Source organism: Zea mays, chromosome 4 (assembly GCF_902167145.1).
Source record: "Zea mays cultivar B73 chromosome 4, Zm-B73-REFERENCE-NAM-5.0, whole genome shotgun sequence".
Taxonomy (NCBI): domain Eukaryota; kingdom Viridiplantae; phylum Streptophyta; class Magnoliopsida; order Poales; family Poaceae; genus Zea; species Zea mays.
Window position 1 is genome coordinate 142,595,579 of NC_050099.1, and position 20,142 is coordinate 142,615,720.

Genomic DNA, 20,142 nt, shown 5'->3' on the forward strand with positions numbered 1-20,142 from the left:
TTAGATGTTGTCATACTCCATCAAGGAAAAATATAAAACTTATATGTTGTTCACTGTTTTCTTGGTGTGCTAATTAAATCATGTTAAATAGGAAAAAGATGATTATTTTGATTGTTATTTTTGGATCTGTAGCTCCATTGCTCCAAATGGATTGCAATTTTTACAGTAGACCCTCTGTGTGATGCTTAGTGACTGGTAAATAGTTCATGAATTGTGGTGCATGTATGATTAAGTTAGTGATTTAACTTGTTTGATGCATATTAAGTAGTTTTAAATGGTTAATAAATAATGTATGAGTGTAAAAATGGAAAATGGTGTTCCACTGTCCTTGAATGATATTATAGTAGCCTAAGGAAACTTAATATGGTCATGCATCCACAGAAAATAATTAGTTTTAGATTTAACTTGCTCTCACATGCTTTATTGCATTAACAATTTGTTATTTTTGTATTAAATAAAATATAAAACCTGGGCATGTGAAATTTATACATTAGTCATAATTTGTTGTTACCTATGCCTCATAAAAATTTCAGCCCCAGATTAGATAATTTTATATGGTGCTAAAATGACACATATTTTATAATTATAACAAGAATTAGTGACAAATTAGAAGTAAACAAAAGCGTACATGTTTATTAAAATGTTTAAGTGTCTTCATATAAATTGAAACTTGATAACTAAATCACAATGGTTTAAACTTGAGAATTTGGCACTATCCCTTCAAGATTTTGTTTGGTGCTTGAGTTAAGTGCTATTTTGACCGCAAGCTGAATTTTTTGCGTGTACAGTTTTAGTTGTGCGATTAATCTAGTTAAGTAAAGTATGTTTTGTGTAGATATGTGCTATATAAAAGTTGTAATTCACTTGTGTATCTAGCTCGTCCTAAAAATGCATGAGCTGAGAATTGATGGTTTAGAAGTTATACTTTTCACAAGTCCAGCACCTGAATCTGTCGAAATTCTGAACAGATTTCAGAGATTGCAATGGTTGCTTAAGTTAATGTTGAAATCAGTTATTGGTGATCACAAGAAAGTTGTAGATAACATTATTATCTTACTTGTGTTAAAATTTGACAATCATATGTCTGATCGTTTAGAAGTTGTGCTTTTCACAAATTCAGTAACTGAATCTGTCCAAATTCTGTACAGATTTCAGAAACTGCATTGTTTGCCTAATTTAATGTTACAATCTTGTCGGCGTTTTGGACCCGCGAGGACCCTCAACCGACCAGTGAATTTGTCGCTGCGTGTCCCTGCCCAGATGGGTTGATACAAGATGGAACACAAGAGGGAGGATGAGGCTTATATTATCTTGCACCAGGGTGCTCGTAGTAGGGGTTACAAGCGTCGCGAGAGAGAGAGGGAGAGGGTACGGCCTTGAGGTGAGCTGTCTGAGTTAGCCTCCTCTACGTTTCTCCCACTCTGTCTGCCCCCAGGAAGGCCCTGGACATCCCCTTTTATAGATGTAAGGAGATGGTCCAGTTGTACAATGGAGGTGTAGCTATGTGCTAACGTGGCCGGCGGAGAAGTACTTGAGCCCTGTAGAAGCGCAGCTGGCGTTGCGGCCCGGGGTCTTGCTGACGTTTCTATGCTTTCGTAGAGAGTTTGAGAACAGCCGACGTCATGGACGCACGCAGGGAACCATCATTACTTGTTGCCGGAGTAATCTAGATGGGACACCGGTTTTGTTCCTTCGTACCCTGAGGCAGCTAGCTAGGGGTAGGGTAATGATGTATCCGCAGTGGCGTAGTCGGTCCGAGGCCGAGGTCGGGCCAGGCGGAGACTTCTCCTGAGGCCGAGGCTAAGGTCGGGCGAGGATGTGACTCCTTCCGAGGCCGAGGCCGAGGCCCGAGGTCGGGCGAGGCGGAGACCTTCTCCCGAGGCCGAGGCTGAGGCCGAGGCCTGGGGTTGGGCGAGGCGGAGACCTTCTCCCGTGGCCGAGGCTGAGGCCGAGGCCTGAGGTCAGGCGAGGCGGAGCTCCCTATTGCGCCCGAGGCTGAACTCGGGGGAGGTCGTGATTCACTGCCGTTAGTTTTACCTTGGTGGTTGGCACAGTAGTCGGAACGGGGTGAATAGTGTTGTTTTCCTGTCAGAACGATCAGTAAAGGGGCGAAGTGACTGCGGTCACTTCGACCTTGCCGACTGAGGCGCGCGTGTCAGGATAAGGTGTCAGGCGATCCCCGCATTAAATGCGCATGCGATACGGTCGGTTGGTAAGGCGATTTGGCCGAGGTCGCTGCATGACAAAGTTTGCCCGAGCTTGGCTTCGGGCGAGCCGAGGGTGCGCCCACTGCCTGAGGAGGCCCTCTGGCGAGGCGTGAATCCGTCTGAGACTACTGTTCTTGCCCGAGGCTGGGCTCGGGCGAGACAAGATCGCGTCCCTGAGGCTTCAACTTTGAACTGCGCTTACCGGTCTTTACGGTCTGTTTTGAGGATGTTTTCCAGCCAGGTTAAGGAGCATTGGGGGTACCCCTAATTATGGTACCCGACAGTAGCCCCCGAGCCTCGAAGGGAGTGTAGGTACTCGCTTGGAGGTTCTGCCGGATTTTTTGCAAGGGGACCAGCCCTTCTCGGTCATATTTTGTTCCGATGGGTGCGCACGAGCGCACCCGTCGGGTGTAGCCCCCGAGGCCTCGGAGGAGTGGTTTGACTCCTCTGAGGTCTTAATTCTTTTTGTGATGTCTCGGTCGGCCTTGTTGTTCCCTCATGCGGCCTGGCCGTAGCCTGGGTGTATGGTCAGGCTCCGAGTTTTTAAGCTGGTTTGTCGACGTGGTCGACAATTTGGCCGTAGCCTTGGTGCGAGAGCAGCCTCCGAGCCTCTGCACGGAGCGAGAGGACGATCAGGGACCGTCTTGACTTTTATTGTACGCCCCTTCGTCGCCTTTCCGCAAGGAGGAAGGGGGGAAAGCGCCATGTTACCCTCGGAGGGCACCGAACACGGTGTTTCCAGTGAGTTGCTATCGGGTGATCTGAGTGGACACCCGAGCCCCGTTCGATAAGGGTCGTCTAGTGGCCCAGAGGCGCGCTCCAAAAGTACCTGCAGGTGATTTGCTGGACCCGGACCCATTTGATAGGGTTCGAGGGCTCGGCGCCTCCCTCCGGTGGGATTCCATTACAAATCATTCCTGCTGGTCTCGGAAATGTCCTAGGGTACCTTGGGAGCGTAGCCCGAGCCTTGGCCATGTAACGGAAGTACCCAGGGTCATCCCTGACTCTGCGTGCTCTCGGGCGTCTGTCGAACCCTTCTGAGGGGCCAGCCTTCGAACCCCTGATCAGTAAAGGGCTCGGAGCCCGAGTGCTCTGGAGCGGTTGCCGAACCCCGCAGGGCGCAACCTTCGAACCTCTGATCAATAGGAGGGCTCGGGGCCCGCTTCCTTCGCTGAGAAGGATCCTTTCGAAATATCCCCCTTTTCTCAATCCCTGTGGCAAGAGAGAGAGAGAGGAAAAAGGAAAAAGGATATAAATTTAAACAATGTGGTGCACCTTTTTTGAGGCGGTCATCATGACGGAGACGAAACGGCGCCCGCTTCGCCTGCCAGAGGTGTCGCGTGCCCTGCCAGGGAGTTAATGCGACGGGACGGGCGATTCACGGGGCATCTGTTGCGTGTGCGTGAGTCGTTCGAGGAACGGAACACTGGTGCATCGTTTTTATGCTGTGGGAGAGGGCTCCCATGCCGTTTCAGGAGAGGATGCGAGCCTGTAGGTGATTGGACCGCTGCTTCCGCACGTCTGTTGCTGTAATTACTGCCGGCCCGTCTTTGGTCATATCAACTGTCGTGCCTATTCCCGCGGCTGACTAACCCATGACCGTCGCACTTAATTGGCACTGTTGGGTCATGCGCGGGGTTGCCTCGAGTCGCTACACTGGTTCTGCAGTTGAGAAGACGCGGCATTGGCGCAAGTGGCGGTGCGGTTTCCTTGCACGTAGTAACTGGTGCGCCGGTTACATGACATGTGGGCCCGGGCCGCCATGCTGGACCGCCGGATGCGACGAAGCTGAAAGGGTGCACAATCGTGGTGCAGTTGCATGCTTCTTGTGTGGCGGTCTGCCCTTTCGACCGCTGGTTTCGGCGGGGATGAGAGAGTCCTTACCCGCGGGGTAGTTGCATGCTTCGTGTGCGGCGGTTCGCCCTCCTCTCGTTTTGGGTCGGTTTGTATGACATGCGGGACCTAGCCCCCGTGTCGTAGGGTGGAAACCCTACAGCGCGTCGGGGGAGACTTCGCCCGTGACACTTTGGGGCGCAAGTGGGGAGATCCGCCTTTAAAAAGGGATCGATCCTCTGGGCAGTAGCCATGCCTTCGCACTCCTCGCTTTCATTGCGTCTTCCCACCTTCCGAGCCCCCAGATGGGGTGCACCTGTGTTGCCTTCTTCTTGCTGTCGTTGGAGGAGCGCGACTTCGTGGGGGTTGGCACTCTTCAGTCATCGCTCGGCTTCAAGGATTTTCATCATGCAGCCCGGCTGCAGTCCCCCGCCAACGGTCACCCAGGGTGATGACCGTCAGCCTTGTGGTGGGGAAGAGCGAGCCGGGTCGTGGCCTCTCCCTTGCCCTCAGCTTAAAGGATGTTCATCATCCGTGCTGGGGAGGAGGGCGAGCCGAGTTGGGGCCCTGCCTTCCGCATGGGCTGGCGACCTGCTTCTTCCTCCAGCATTCGGGGGAGAAGGCCGTTCACCAGCCTTACGGAGGAGGCAAACTGCCACCTGCTGCGCAGTCAGGGTGTGGCTGTCCGTCCACCGCACGGGCGACGGTCGCGCCGTGCGCAGGCCGGCCATGTCCATGGCCCTTCCCGCGCCGCCGGGCGCACCGGGGGGGTCGCCCAACACGTCGTACACCGTGAGGGCAGTGTTCGTGTTCTGGGGCAGTCTCGTCCTCGCGCCTGTGGCGAGGACGGGAGTGAGGACCTACCGGTGCGCATTGGGGCGGCCACCATTCGCCGGTGTGGCGTTGGTGCGCAGGTGGCCGCTGTCGTCGGTGCTGAGGTGGTGGTCGACATAGGTGAGGCTCCCCCCTGTAGAAGCTGTTGCCTCCGCTGACGAGACCGTCAATGCCACCTGCGCTCCGGACCTCCGGCTCTTTGGCTTTAATGGCTGGTTCTCGTCCCTTGTAAGGGGACGTGAGCAAGGGCCTTTTCACAGTAGTGTTTGCCCTGAGGCAATCGCTGCTGCTGTCTACCCGCCTGAGGTGGAGGTCGTTGTCGCTGCTAGTGCAGTGGTCGCCGGCGAGCCGCTTGGAGTTTGTTATCTCGCAGCCCCTCTGGTGTGGAGGTAGTTCATTCCTGCGGGAATGGAGCTAGAGTCTCGTTTGTAAGGGTATTTGCCCTAAGTATGTGTGTTTATTCTTTGTGGCTGCTGAGGCCTGAACATTTGGGTATAAAGTCGTGCTTCTTTCCTCTTATTTCAAGCATCAGGACTTGTTCGTCGGTAGCAGAATCACTTATCCGAGCGTGAGCTACCTTTCGCGGAAGGTGCTGAGTGAGGTATCCGTATCCCGGAGGCGTAGGAGTCCCTCGGCTCGGTCGGCCTTGCCATTCAAGGTCTCTCTCGCTCGTCTTTAGGATTCCATTATCGACGCAGTCGAAAGGCACGCCCAAGCTATGGCCTTACAGCAGCGTGCCCGGGCCGAAGGTATGTTTTGCCCGCTTTGTGACTTTGTTTTTGTCTTCATTCTTCTCCTCGTGTCTGAAGAACATTGTCCGGCTATCTGCAGGGTTCGAGACGGCTCTTAACGAGTCCATGAAGAACTGCAAGGCGCTTGCCCAGGCAGCTGAGCAGAAGGAGGCCGAGCGCATGGACATGTCCGAGGCTATCTCGACCTTCTGCCGGGCCTTTGGCCTCGACGACATCCCCTCGAGTAGCTCCCCCCAGAGTCACCTGCGGGCCTTGGGTGGCCATGTGCGCAGCAGACTCCGCGGGGCGCTGCACCACAGTGTTAGGCGGGCCTTCGCCGTCCTCGCTTCCCACTATGACGTGGATCTGGAGCGGGTCAGCGAGGGGTACTGCTTACCCGACGAAGAGGAGGCTGCCTTAGCCGAGGTCCAGAGGTTTGACACAGCTGTCGAGGGCCCAAGCGCGGCGCTGGCTTCCTCCTTTGAGGTGGAGATCCTTCCGCCCGTGTCGCCGTTTGAGGCCGGGCCAGATTCTGCCGAGGGTGGAAATGACACCGAGGGTGCTGCTCCTCCCCCTGCCGATACCTGAGCCTGTAGGAACAGTTTGTTTTAAGTATGCGTATGTTTCTTGTGGCCGCTGAGGCCTAAAGAATTTTAAGGGTTAGAGTATAAAGCTGTGTTTTCTTTCCTCTTGTTTCGTGCGTTAGGACTTGTTCGTCGGTAGCAGAATCACTTATCCGAGCGTGAGTTACTTTTCGCGGAAGGTGATGAGTGAGGTATACGTATCCTGGAGGCGTAGGAGTCCCTCGGCTCGGTCGACCTTGCCGTTTAAGGTTCCTCTCGTCGTTTTTAGGATTCCGTTATCGATATAGTAGAAAAGCATGAAAGTCGTTTTGGCAGAAAACATTTCCGAGGAAAATTTTGACGTAGAGGGGGTTCCCCCCTTCTAGCCCCCAAGGGAGGTTCGGTTTTTGCTGAGGCAAGGCCGATCCTCCCTTGACGGTTAGACTTTATTTATACACGTAAAGAAAGCGAGATACATGAATGACTTGAAACATTTTAAGGGTAGAAGCGACGTAGCTGTTGGATGTTCCAAGCGTTGCTGTAGACTTCGCCTGGATCATTGGCCAGCTTGTATGTCCCGGGCTTCAAAATCTTAGCGATGATGAACGGCCCTTCCTAGGGAGGAGTAAGCTTGTGGCGCCCTCGGGCGTCTTGTCGCAACCGAAGTACCAAGTCTCCCACTTGGAAGCCTCGGGGCCGAACCCTTCGGGCGTGGTAGCATCGCAAAGACTGCTGGTACCGTGCCGAGTGTAGTAAGGCTACGTCCCGAGCCTCTTCTAGCTGGTCCAATGAATCCTCTCGGCTGGTCTGGTTGTTTTGTGTAACACCTCAGGTGTTACCATGGCTAGAGCACACCTTGGTACTAAGGACTGTGATCACATGTGGTAGAAACTTAAGGAGAACATAAGAACCTTGGAGACCATGTGTTAATCAAGATTTGTTAATGACCTAAGAAGCATCACTCAAGCTTTTGTGCACTTACTACCTTGGGCAAGAGGAAACCCTAGACCTCTCTTGAACCCTATCTTCCAAAACCATGGTTGAGAGGGGGAGAGAATAAGCAATTGTGCAAACCATGAGTTAATCTTTAACCAAACTTTAAGTAACTTTATAACCAGCAATTGTGGGAAGGAAATGTTGCAAAAAGACCCCTGGAGAAACCCCAAATCCATTCCTTAAGTGGAGAGAGAGCTAGAGCTCTCTAATTCTCTCTAAGTCAAAAACTACACCTACACTAAAGATCAACCGTGTTCACCTTGAAGATGGCACCAAAACCACCTATGTTCTATACCAAAAATGTGGCATACCACCTAGGGCACCCACTGGAAAAAGTTGAGCCCGAGACCTTGACGTTTGACATGCCTTGGCATGGTTTTTGTCGCGAGGTGGGCAGAGAGACATACCTGATTTAGCGACCGAAGATCTCCCTACCTAGGCCATATCTGCCATGGCGACTCACGGATGAGAGACAGCCCTAGGTGCCAGGAAAAGACTCGCGCCGGATTTTTGCCAAGATTCGCACGTTTGCGACTTGGGCGAGCTGTGAACACGGACAGAAGAAAAGCTCCACGTGTTCGACGCGCTCTGTGCACGCCAAAGCACGCCCGCGCGCGCCCCGCGTCGCGCCAAAGGCCAGCCGACGCCATGACCCGCGCCCGCGCCTATAAAGCCCACTCAGGCATCGACCACACCCTTCCGCGCACGCTCAAACCTCACCGGAGCTCAACTCACCGTCGTTTGCCCGTGCACGGCGTGTCCGCGGCCACCCGAGCCCCTGCCGTCGTAGACCGGCCAGCCCAGCCTTTCCCAACCCCGTCCAACCCTCGGAGACGAGTGAGCACACCTCGGTGAAGCTCCCCGAGCGAGGAATCGAAGTCTGCTTCGCCGGAGAGGCCAGTCCACGATCGCCGGAGTTCACAACCCCGCCGGAGTGCGTGGACCGGGTAATCCACTGAACCATTTTCCGATTCCTTGTGCACACAGTCTCTACGTCACCTCGTGGAGCTCACCGTGCCATTGGATTGAACCAGATCGCCATGATTTGGCCGGCACACACGCCGCCGACGAGGACACCCGCCTGCGCACGTGGACCGAGCGATTCCGGCCATCCCCGCCGTCGAGCCGTAAATCGTTGTGACCGCTAGAGCCTCCCCGAGCCAACCCTGCCCCTCGCCGGACCTCTCTCGCCGCCGGTAAGCCGCGCCACCCTTTTCTTTCTTGTGGGTACTGTTTAAACCTAGGGAAGGACCGCGGGGGAGAAGGAAAGAAGTCTGGGGGGTTTTGTGAAATGTCAGAGACTCAAATGAATAGTAGCGCGGGGGTATAACTGAGAGAGTTAGTTTGGAAATAACCCAGGGTCCTCGGTGTAAACTGCTTTTCCAGAAAACCTTTATTAAATCTGATTTTAAATTTGAACAAAACTTTAATAACTCATAACTTCTGTTTTACTCATCCAAATTTGGTCAAACCAATTTTGTCAGACCTTAAATAATGTAAACTGCATAGGAAAAATATAAAACCCTTAAGTACTACAGAAAACTATAAGGTTCTGATTTAATTATTGTTTTGACCAAAAGCTAAATAATAGGGATAAAAATAGTTGCACTATTTGGCTAGGGTTAGAAAAATTTGGAGAAGTTTATATCCACCTACTTACCTGTTTAAAAATGCTAAACTTCTCTGTCCAACCCATTAAGTTAGTTTTTGCCATTTAATTTACAATATGCTTAAGGTTAAGAAAAATAGAAAAGGTGATTTAAATAATGAACTAGAGGGCACCCCTATTTTTGTTAGAGTATTTATTCAATATAGTTTACTAGAAAAATCCATTATACCCTAGTTTATTATAAAATAAGTAGGATCCCTTTTATTTTAGGAAAATAAGGAAAACTTAGAAAAACCCTACAAAAATGACCCCAAGGTGAAAACACCCCAACCCTTGGGATAACTAATGTTTGGTTATTAAGAACTTAGGAAAAATCTAAAATCTGCTGTTTGACATTTTTCAAATAACAATGTAGTAGAAAGTGCTTTTTGGCATTTAACTTTAGAAAATCATAACTAAATGACCGTCCCTTAGCTTTCTGTGATTTTTGGCACAGAAGCCTATTATTACTGTTAGATGCCAACAAAAATAACCCTTAAGACAGAACTCACCCCTAATTAAGAGATGTAGTGCAAAGTGGCCCATTTTACACAACTTTTGTTATTTTTGTCTGAAGCATAGCCTTTTTATTTTAAACATAAAATTCCTAGAACAGGCTTTAATGACCAATGGCAACCCACTGTAATTTTTACAGAATTTTTGGAAAATATTAAACCACTGTCGTAGTTCAAACCTACACTAGAAACCATAAATAGAAAATAAAGAAAGGGAAAGATGAATAATAGAAAATTAGTGTCATCCTAAAACCCTTTACAACTTGTCCACTGAAATATATAGAGGCAATACCAATTCCCTATGCCTATCCCTAGCAAAACCTAAACCTAGAAGTGATAAGCATAAACCATTAAAAGCCACGTATGACCCAGAAACCCTAAATTGCTCATTAACTTAGTTTTTCTTCTCTTAGCATAATGTTATTAAATCCTGCATAATCATAACATACATGTTCATTGCATTTCGATAGACTGTAACCTTGCTGACGGAGAGTACGTCCTCGTGCCGGAGCAAGGAGCTGCTCAGGAGGTAGCCCCGGATCCAGCACCCGAGTCTGCAACAGAGGATCTGCCTGCCACAGCCTTGGAAGGCAAGCCCCGGTTTTATGCATAACCGTTATTTATGCTATTTTACTGCACTTAATGTTTGTAGGCTTGTATTGTGCACTTAAGTGTAGGAGTTGACTGAAACCCTAGTTGCATGAACTCAGGATTCCTTTTGAGATGGATACTAGTATGCTAGGTCGAGTAGTGCTTTATTTAATTAGGATCTCGGTAGAAGACGAGTGATTTTTCTAGCACTCGCGCGAGATCAGGAATTGGTTGTACCCACTTTTCATATCATATTGCTAGTTGGTTGGTGGACACGGATCCATGGGGATGCGTGGTCTATGAGGTGAATTGGAATAAGGATTAACGTGCGGATACCTGTGTCAAGCGATTGAACGTACTAAGCACATGTCGAGAAATATGGTAAATCGGTAAGCCTAGTACCTGATTGAACCTGGCAGCAGATTGCCCTCCTCACGCGACCTGAGACGTGGTCTCCCATTCCGGTTATGGTGGGTACAAGTGCGGTCACTGCACGACGGCGGTCGGGGTCAGTGAGGCATTGTACGCCAAGGCGGTGAGCCCCTCTCTGCTGACGGGGAATCGATGGGGACGGTTGATGTGTGTGGGGACGGAGTGCCTCGCCACGTCGTGTGTTTAGGTTTACCTTGCAAGGATAAAAACTCGATTTGAATCGTCTGCTTCTCGCAGCTAATGAGACTGCTTGATCCATTGTACTGCATTGAGTAACAAGTGGAAATATGATGAGTTGATATAAGATGTTGATTGCTAATAATGTTTGCTACTATGTATGAGTAGATAGTACACATTTAGCCTTAAGAGAGTCACACTTAAATTGACAAAGTTAAAACTTGACTTAGAAACTCAGCTAGTGCTTTTGGCAACCAAACCCCACAGCCAAACAGCTGCATGTCTAGAGGTAGAGGAGTAGACTCCTCACACCGGGTAAGTCTAGCTGAGTATTAGTATACTCAGCCTTGCTTGTGGCATAATTTTACAGGTTCTTTGGAGGACATGGTTGCTGGAGTGACTTGGCCGTCCATCTTGCCACCGGGGTGGACTGTCGAGTGGGACCCTACCTCGGCTGAGGAGGAGCATGAGGAGTGATGGGACAAGCTTCCCCATCTCTCTGTTTATTTACCGTTAGTTTATTTCCGCTGCACTTCGAACAATGATGACTACTTTTGAAAAACTCCGATGGTGATGTAATAATCTTAATACTCTTACATGCATGGTTTTATGCTTTATTGTATTTGCTCTATGACTCACCATCGAGTGAGATTGTGGTACTTGATCCTGTCAGTGGCCGTGTCGGACTAGATCCGAGGGATTGACGGGTTATTCCCATTTAAGTGTGGTCTAGCCTCTAAGGCAGGGCTTAGGCACTTAAGTTGGAATAATTCGGGCAGTTCCGCCACAGCTAGTATCGGAGCTTGTACCACCACAGAGGAATCAATAAAATATAAATACCATCCTTTTCCGAAGTAAAACTTGATAGAAACAATGTTGGATAGATATTAGGACGAGTAGGATAGACCTAGGACGTGAAGCCTTAGGATGATAGAAGGGTATCTAGGTGGCTAAGTGATTAGGCCCTACAGGCCACTTTAAAGGATGGGAGTTCTTCCCTATTCCCTTTACATTGATGTGAGGTCGTTTAGGACGAGCATGCATGCATTCTTAATTAAGCAAATGGATAATTGAGTAAAGACTTAAAAACAAAATGATGACCAACTAAGTATCCTAATACCATTTTTTTATAGTTGGAGAGAAGCATAGTTTTATTTTTCTTGTTCTTTTTATAATTCTTTTTCTTTTACTTACGCTTAACCGTACACAGATGACTTCCCACGGATCCTCAGACGACAGGAATGCACTGTCCCACACTGACGGGCTTGCACGAGAGGGCTTTCCCCGCATTTTGTGGGAGGTACTTTAGGGGACCGGATACACGACGCCTCCTCAGTACGCGGTGCAGCAGTTCGAGAAGCATCGAGTGCCCCACTGTATGGTGAGGATGACCCTGGAGCCTCATCCCCTACAGCCAGGCTGGCGTTCATTGGACTATGAGTCTTTTGGATACCGGGCTGAGGACACGATAGAGGCGATTGCTCTGCACGGGTTGATCACTTTCTGCGGATTCCATCCCTTGGAGCTGTCTACCCACCCCATTGGCTTGTTCTTCGCGGAAAGGGAGGACGACCCAATGTGGAAGGATCGGGTGGAGCATGCTAAGGACATCTGGGCTATCTACCCAGGTCAGACTGCACACTTGACCGTACGGTGCATGAATGCTCTGTACCATCTGCAAGTGATGCGCGGTGAGGCGATGTCCCATCTGATGGCACTATTGGAGGCGACAAAGATCACTTTGGACAACAGAGAGGAGCTTGTGGTTGATTTGTCCACTGAGATGGTGGAAAAGGATTTGCAGGTGGAGCAGCTATCCAATGAGATCCAAGAGTTGGAGGAATTAGTGGGGACCAGGGAGAACACCATCGAGGTTCTCGAGGATCAGCTCCTTAACACTCAGCAGCAGCTGGCTGAGGCTAATGAGCACCTGGATATGCACCACCAGGAGATCCAGGACATGGAGGCCAACGAGGACGTCGACATTGAGGGAGGAGAGGAGCCTGCCTCCAGCGTGGACACTTCTGGCTCCGGGAGACCACCTTCCCCCGAGTCGAGTGTTGCCTCGTTCGCTCACTAGGTGTCAGGGATAGAGTTAGAAGTCGGTGATGGTAGGACTCCTCGCCGCTAGCTTAGCTTTTGCACCCATAGGGTACTAGGCTAGGTAGAGTTGAGTCTTTTTGGGACCATTGATGTAACCGTGATAAACTCTTTTGGAAGCATGGTTGGTGGATGATGTCAGTTTTAAATTTGGAAGGAAAGTTTATGCCTTTTGAAATCCTTTTTGTTATGTCGGAATCTATCAATTTGCCTTTGACTCCTTCACCGCAATTAAACCTTGAACTTGGAGATATGGTATTAAGTATATATGTGATTTTTCAGATGGCCGGGAGACAGCGTCGTGGCCAGAATGAGCGCGTTCCTCCACCGCCGCCACCGCCTCCCACTCTGCAGGAGCTAATGGCTCAGCAGAATGAGATCTTGAGGCAGCTAGCTCAGCGTCAGCCACCACCTCAGCATTATGGTGGTGGGGACCATCAACGTCACCCCGCGGCAGCTACCTACCAGGAGTTCCTCAGTACCCAGCCTCCATTGTTCACAAGGGCAGAGGACCCACTTGATGCAGATGTGTGGTTGAGAGTAGTGGAATCCAAATTCCCACTACTCCATGGAGCTTGTTCAAAGGTCACTAAAGTCAGGTTCGCCACCCAGCAGCTTCACGGACCCGCAAGGACTTGGTGGGACCATTTCCTTGCCATGCAGCCAGAGGACCGGGAGGTGGAATGGAGAGAGTTCAAGGCAGCTTTCCGGGGACACCACATACCAGCCGGGATTATGGACCGAAAGCTCAACGAGTTTCTGGCACTCACTCAGGGCAACAGGACAGTATTGCAGTATGCTCAGGCTTTTAATGACCTGTGCCAGTATGCTGGGTATCATGCAGATACGGACGAGAAGAAGAGAGACAGGTTCAGGAGGGGCTCAGCACTAAGCTCCGTGACCGTCTCAACACCGTCAGGGCCAACAACTATGTTGGGTCTATGCTTCGTCGCCGAAGGTCTTCAAGGGAGAAGCTCAAAAGATACAAAGGTTGACACAGCGCCGAAGCTGTGAAGCAGGAAAGCTTCGGCATGTTCGCAGAAAAGGGAACCGACTTAAAGATGAAAAGGCCATTTAGACCTCGATAGAGTGCTATAGAATTATCACCAAATGTAAAGGGCATGTATGTAATTTTGTATGGGTCGTACCCCGTGCCTATAAATAGGTGAACAGTACCCCCGTACTGTTCACGTGGACTTGGCATTTGCTTTTGCGTCACACTTGTATTTTCATCTCCTTCCAAGCCGAAGGTACATTTATAATTCGATATTGTTTCTATTTCTCTATGATGATATAATAAAGTTAAATGGATAATGTTATATGATTATTCATGCTATCTTTTATGTTTCATATGCTTCGTCTTTCATTAATGTATATTGTGATGATGAAGGTTCGTCCTTCATGACCTTCGTCCGAAGATCGTTATATCCTAAGGGAAATAATGCTTCAAAGGACGAAGGACTTTATCGTTTAACATTCTCTGTGTTGCCTTGTTCTTAACTCATAGCATTTGAGAACAAGTCCCCAACATTGGCGCCCACCTCCGGTGAACTCACTTCCACTTTTTGAGCTGATGGCTTCGTTCAACGACCAAGCTGGAGCTGCTTCGGACCCGAAGCTGGTGCTCCCGATCACAGGTGGCTCGTCCTCAGAGCCAGCTAACAAGAAACAGAAGAAAGAAGCACAGAGAAGGGTACAGCATGTTGGGGTGCAAGGACCCTTCATCAAGTCAAGATGGTCTCACATTCCTATTACCTTCTCCCAAGAGGACCTTCAGCTCAAAGATTACCCACACAACGATGCCATGGTTATCTCTTGTGTTATCAAAGGATTTCTGGTCCACAATGTCTTGGTTGACACAGGCAGTGCAGCTGACATCATATTTGCTAAGGCCTTCAGACAAATGCAAGAGCCAGAAGATAAGATTCATGATGCTACACATCCTCTCTGTGGCTTCGGAGGAAGACAGATTGTAGCATTGGGCAAGATCACCATGTCAGTGACCTTCGGGTTCATCAACAACACTAGAACTGAGCAAGTTGTGTTTGACATTGTTGACATGGAATACCCTTACAATGCAATTATTGGTCGTGGCACCCTCAATGCTTTCGAAGCAATTCTTCATCCTGCCTATCTTTGCATGAAGATACCTTCGGATCAGGGACCCATCGCTATCCATGGAAGTCAGGAAGCTGCAAGAAAGGCCGAAGGTAATTGGACTGACTCAAAAGCAATCCATAACATAGATGGAGCTGAAGCTTGTGAACAGTACAAATTCAGAAGGGAGAAAGCAGCTTCAGCAGACCAGCCGAAGCCTATGCTCTTATGTGAGGACATAGCAGAGCAGAAGGTGCTGTTAGGCTCTCAGTTATCCGAAGAGCAGGAGAAAACCTTGATAAGGTTTTTGTTCAATAACAAGGATGTTTTTGCATGGTCAGCCAATGATCTCTGCGGAGTTAATAGAGATGTTATCGAGCACTCACTCAATGTCGATCCATCCTTCAGACCCAGAAAGCAAAGGCTTCGGAAAATGTCAGATGATAAGGCCGAAGGTGCTCGCAACGAAGTCAAAAGACTCCTCAGTGCAGGAGTTATCAGAGAAGTGAAGTACCCAGAATGGCTAGCTAACACTGTTATGGTAAAAAAGGCCAATGGCAAGTGGCGAATGTACATCGATTTTACAGATCTTAACAAGGCTTGTCCGAAGGATGAATTCCCATTACCAAGGATAGACTCTTTAGTTGATGCAGCAGCTTCTTCAGAGCTCATGAGTCTGTTAGACTGTTATTCAGGCTATCACCAAATTTGGATGAAGAAGGAAGATGAGCCGAAGACTAGCTTCATAACTCCAAGTGGCACATATTGCTATCTTCGGATGCCTGAGGGGCTCAAAAACGCTGGAGGAAGTTTCAGCCGAATGACTGCGAAGGTTCTCCAATCTCAAATAGGCAGAAACGTGCTAACTTATGTTGATGACATCATTGTCAAAAGCACGAAGCAGGAGAATCATATTGCTGATCTGCAGAAGACCTTCGCCAGTTTCAGGCAAGCTGGCTTGAAGTTAAATCCAGAAAAATGCGTCTTCAGAGTGAAGAAGGGGAAATTTCTTGGATGTTTGGTTTCAACAAAGGGGATTGAAGCTAATCCAAGTAAAATTGAAGCTATACTTCGGATGGAGCCACCAACTACAAAGAAGGGGGCTCAAAGATTGACAGGAAGATTGGCATCTCTCAATAGATTCATATCCAGATCAGCAGAGAGAAACTTACCATTCTTCGAAGTGCTGAAGTCAGCCGAAGTCTTTCAATGGGGACCAATCCAACAGAAGGCCTTTGAAGAGCTAAAACAGTATTTAATAGATCTAACAACATTGACTCCACCAATGCCAGGGGTTCTTAGTAGCATCTTCGTCAAGACCCGGTTCATACAGATTGAAAGATATGGACGGCAATGACATTCCTAGATCTTGGAATGCGGATGAGCTTCGGCGATATTATGTATAATTCGATGTAATTTTTCATATTTTTTATTTTTTATTTCTTCTTTCATGGCACCCTTTTCCTTTCCGAAGGGAGAGAAAGGTTTTTAATGGGGCCATCACGTGTAATTTTCCTTTTTAGTTCTATAAGAGCAAAATCCCCCAAAGAATGTAAATGTAAAAGCTGAGAATGCACCATCGAGTGCCAAAAAGAAAAAACGAAGCTCCAAAGACGTTCCTAAGGGAATGCAGAGCTTACAGCGAAAAGTCAACGCTGATTCCGCCAAAAGTAAAGGCGAAGAAGCTCCAAAGACGTTCCTAAGGGAATGCAGAGCTTACAGCGAAAAGTCAACGCTGATTCCGCCAAAAGTAAAGGCGAAGAAGCTCCAAAGTCGTTCCTAAGGGAATGCAGAGCTGAGGTGTGATTGTTTTTAAGAAAATAATGGCTATGAATATGGCTTCGGATACGTGTTTGGCCATTCATTTGCACATCACATTACATCATCGCATTTGCATTCATAAACATTCATCTAGGCATATGTAGGATAATCATCTTCATCGCATAAAATGGTTGCTTCGGCAAGAAGAGAAAAAAGAAAGGGAAAAAAGAGCTTCGTGCACAAAGAAGAAGGGAAAATGTTGTTTTCTATGAAGGAAGAGCTTCGGGAAAAAGGAAAATGTTGTTTTCTATGCTTCGTTGCGTACGAAAAGAAGGGAAGGTGTTTTTTCGCCTTCGGCTAAAAAAAGGAAATTTCGTCCACATCAAAGCATTTCTCATACATCAGTGAAAGGTTAAGGATATATTACAAGGTATGAACAGCATACATTAAAAACAAGTTTTTGTTTACATTTACAAAAGTTATCTCAAAAGTTTTTCAAGTACTGTCTGCAGTCTACTATCTAAATCTCCAAGGAGCTTCGGCTTCGGCGTTATTTTTGATCATCAGCTTCGGCTTCGTCGTCCTACATGAATAAGATCGTTGTAAGTCAAAATCGAGCTTACAAGAAAAGGTAAACACAAGGTATGGTTTCTTACTGGTTCAAGGTGGCTACGAGCTTCGTCTCCTGCCTTTTCTCGCCCACCTTTTGTCCATATCATTTTTATGAATCTATTCGAGATACTTCGGGCAAGATCAGGAATGTCGTCCAGGATTGATGGCGACAAAGTGAAATTTGGCCTATTCACAATCCTTCCATGCTCGCAGCCAGCCTTCAGGAAAGCCGCAGCAGTGCCTCGAGAAGCCACCCAGGCACAGAAGTCACCATGCCCAGCTATGACTTCGTCGAGCTCGTCAATCTCCCCCTCAATATGTTCGAAGGTTTTTGGCAGATCTTCAACTGAGGGGGTAAATTTTCCACTACTGGCTCCAACCGAGTAAAAAATCTTTCTTAGTCGTTGAATGCACTTGTTGCTAAATTCCAGGCATTTTTCTTGAAGATTTGTCAGTAGTTTTCTCAAATCCGAATTTTGCTGAGCTTCGGCTTCAAGTTTTGCATTGAGATCTTGTTTTTCCCGTTCGAACTGCTCAGACTGGCGGAGAAGCTTTGTGTTCAGTTCTGATATTTTTGCTTCAGCTTCCGCCAGTAAACCTTCGGCTGCCTGGAGCTCAAAGTTCTTTTTCTCAAAAGCATCTGATTGTTCCTTTATTTTGTTTTCCAAATTTCCAATTATAACTTCATGCTTTTTATCTTCAAGATCTCGCTGCATTTGCAAGGCTTTGCTCAATAGCATGCTCTACATAAACACAACCTTCGTCAGACATGTTTTTATTAGAAGCAATAAAAGTTAAGGGACAAGTCATTCACCTTGAAGTTGGAGTAAAATAAACTACCAACGACATGTTGTCGTCGGTAGCGGCTGATGTCTGTTTCTAGCTTCGGGAATCCAATACTCTTGGACAGAGTACTGATAACTTTGGCCCCTGTTTGGTCCCGAATACACTCTAATTTCTCGTTATCAACGCCTCCGAAGAGGAGTGCCCCAGGTTTGTATCCACAGGATTGAGCATACTCTTTAAGCTCTTCTATTTCAGCTTTTGTTAGATGTTCTCCAACTAAGTTTTGGAACGCGAAGGCTTCGTTTTCTGAAGCTTCATCAGCAATTTCTTTTCCTTTCTTTGACGCTGCGGTCACAGTCTCTTCGGCAGCAGTGGCAGCTTCTTCTGCAGCCATGTCTAGCAGCATTTGGTCAATATGTTCAATTGTGCTCTCTAAATTCAAATCTTCAGCTGAGGTAACTTCGGCGGCTGCGGCCTCCGAAGGTGCAATTTCAATATCTGCCCCCTCTGCAGCTGCTCGTGTTTTTTGGGCCGAAGCTCTTGGCGGCGTTTTGTCAATTACCTCTGTCACGGTAATGATTCTTTGTTTCCTTGCCTTGATTGTTTTCTTCGATTTCTCGGGCTCCTTGTCCTTCTGAAAAAGCTTTGTCAGTTGAGGACCCAGTGGACTTAGCTTCGCAGGTAAGGATTCAGTCATTACCTTCAGAATTTCCTCAACAACAGCAGCAGAAGGTGATGCGGGAGTTTCTTCTGCTTCGGATATTTGTGGCTTCGGAGAAGAAGCTTTCCTTTTCTTTGGAATTTTCTTCGTTACTGGCTCTTTTTCACCTTCATCTAAGGCTTCAGTTACCCTTTTCCTTTTTTGGCCTCCGGCACCTTTGTTCAGATTTTCGTAGTCTGGGTATTCGAAACCCAAGGCGTCCAACACTCGATTTAGCCTTCGTTTCGGACGAGTGCCGAAGGCTGCGGTCATCAATTGATCTTCTTTTTTGGAATAATTGCCAAGTATTTCATTACACATTGCTTCAATCGTATCTAGCCACTCTTGGCAAGGTGCTTTAAAGTACTTTTTAAACTTGAAATAGTAAGGTAAACGTACGAGTTCACCTTCTTTCTTTTCCCCTGTAGCTTCGGCATTTCCCATTCTCTCAAACTGGGAAAAACTTTGAATGCTAAAAACTCTTGAACCAGGTCCCTTGTGCTGATATGCTCTGCAATAATTCTGAATTCACTCATTGCTTGTTGTGTTGGACCTTCGGGTGTCATATTGCAGTGAGGTCGGGTTTCTCCGAAGATTAATTCCAGCGGGCTTTGTACAAGCTTTTCCTTGTCGTCATCAACCTTGACATAGAACCACTCTGATTTCCAGCCTGCTGCCCACTTGCTTCGGTAGCTAATTACAGGGAACTTTGTAGTTTTCCGATATGCAAAGTTATAGCAACCAAAATTATCGTGCAATCCATCTTTTCTAGCCTTTGTTTGATAATGTAGCTCGTGAACCCGGCAGAAGCTGTCTGCAAATGGTTCCACTGCTTGGCTTCGGAGTGCCCAGATATAAACAATAAGCCTAACGATAGCGTTAGGGGTCAGCTGATGAAAATAGATACCGAACCTCTTCAGTACCTCTCCTATAATCCCATGTAGGGGGAACCTTAATCCAGCCTTTAGAAAACTTTTAAAAATAACAATCTCATCCTTCTCTGGCTTCGGGGTAGTCTCTTCTCCACCGAAGCGCAACAGCTTCTTCTGATTTTCAGTGAAAAAGCCCGATTTTACCATCTTGGATAGATCAGTCTTCGAAACAGTAGATTTTCCGAAGTCCAAGTGGCTCGGCTTGCTTGGCATGGCAATGCGGTAATCATCTTCGGAATCAGTTTCCTCAATATCTTCTTCCTCTCCTTCAGCGATTGCTTGTTCTGTATCATCATGAGGGATCTTTCCCGAAGTCACTAGACCCGATCGTTGCATGGCTTCGGAGATGGGGAGAGTCTCCGAAGCTTCAGTTTCTTCTCCCTCGCGCTCAACCCTGGCGGTAGAGCGGACTCTGGCCATTCAATTATGAACTTGTGAAACTTTAAAATTTTCTTCCTCCGAAGCAGGTTTCAAACTGCAGCTTCGTTCGGTTCTAACAGACAAGCTTCGGTGATGGTTAAAAATTTTGGCAGGAAAACAGTGCAAATAGCAATGAATGCTGTGGTAACTTCACACCTACTCGTCTGTTTATATAGTGCTGCAGGTAAGAAGGCGAAGCGCCAGAGT